Here is a 1,217-nt window from a genome sequence, read left to right on the forward strand (position 1 = left end):
GACAGGAATGTGTAACAGGGCAGGGAGGCCCATTGTAATGGGCAGAGTGTTTTATGTTCTAATGATGCTGTAGTAATGAGATTGTAAGGAGAGAATGTGCCCGCCACTTGCACCTATATTTTCAGTTTTGTACCCCCACTCTCAGAGAAATTGGAAGAGAAGCAGACAGTAGTTTCATAGGTATAGATTTGTGACAGGTAGCTATATATTTAGGGGCCCCACCCCAATGATTCTTGCTATGTTAGTGGCCCCGGGGTCCTCAATTTGCACTTTCAATTTAGGACACCTAGTTGCACTTTCCTCTGAAACAGCAACACCAAAGTTCAATTTTCATAACTTTTTACCTTTGTGACCCCCATATCTTGAAATTCTTTAAAGCTGGGGGGCTGAAATTGTAGTAACTAGTATCTATGAGGGTCCCCTGTACACCCTGAAAATTACAGGTCATTGTGACATACAGTTTACGACATATGGAGGTTTGTACACACAGAGCTGTGAGGATGCAGAATTCACACGCAGAGCTAGAGATGGATACATTTCACAGGCAGAGCTCGTGCTATGAGATGGGGGCGGGGCTGCCTGTGTCCCCTTAATATGAAGGCTGAACTGCGTGTGCTCACCTCTCATCGGCAGCAATCCTCTGAACGGATGACACAGAGCACAGAGCAGCCTCACTGAGATCCGTGAATCCCAGGATGAGAGCTTCCAAGAGCTGGGCGGGGTATTCAAAGCAGCCGGCTAAAAACCTCTGAGGAGAACTATGCCCAATATGTACTGGCACAGCCTCTGTATCCAAAGCCTCAGGGTGCTCAGGGTTCACCAACACACTCATTGCCCATATTTGCATGGACAGTGATGGTAAGTGTTTATATATGTGAGTTCAGTTTTAACATTAGATATACCTCTACTGTACTGCTTATAAGCCTCACATGATGTGCTTGCAACAAACTCAACTAACAAAATTAGGATATTTCCCACTTTCTCTGTTTCCATAGTGAATATATAATGATGGATTATATACATTAGGATTGCTTGACCTGGCTAAATGACTGAAACATACCGTATTTTTCGGACCATAAGACGCACTTTTTTCCCCCAGAAGTGGGGGGAAAAAGTCCCTGCGTCTTATGGTCCAAATACAGCCTACACATATGCTGTTAAAAAAAAAGTTTCTTACCGTGTTCCTCTCCTGTGTGCGTGTCTCCTTGATGCTGGCT

The 1,217-nt window shown here is 44.5% G+C and overlaps 1 protein-coding gene across 1 annotated transcript in view; it reads right to left on the bottom strand.

The window, feature by feature from the left end:
• GMPR (guanosine monophosphate reductase) overlaps positions 1-1,217 on the bottom strand; it is a 36,524-nt gene that overhangs the window by 30,956 nt on the left and 4,351 nt on the right. The gene's annotated exons all lie outside the window — the stretch shown is intronic.

Source organism: Pyxicephalus adspersus, chromosome 5 (assembly GCF_032062135.1).
Source record: "Pyxicephalus adspersus chromosome 5, UCB_Pads_2.0, whole genome shotgun sequence".
NCBI classification, from domain to species: Eukaryota; Metazoa; Chordata; class Amphibia; order Anura; family Pyxicephalidae; genus Pyxicephalus; species Pyxicephalus adspersus.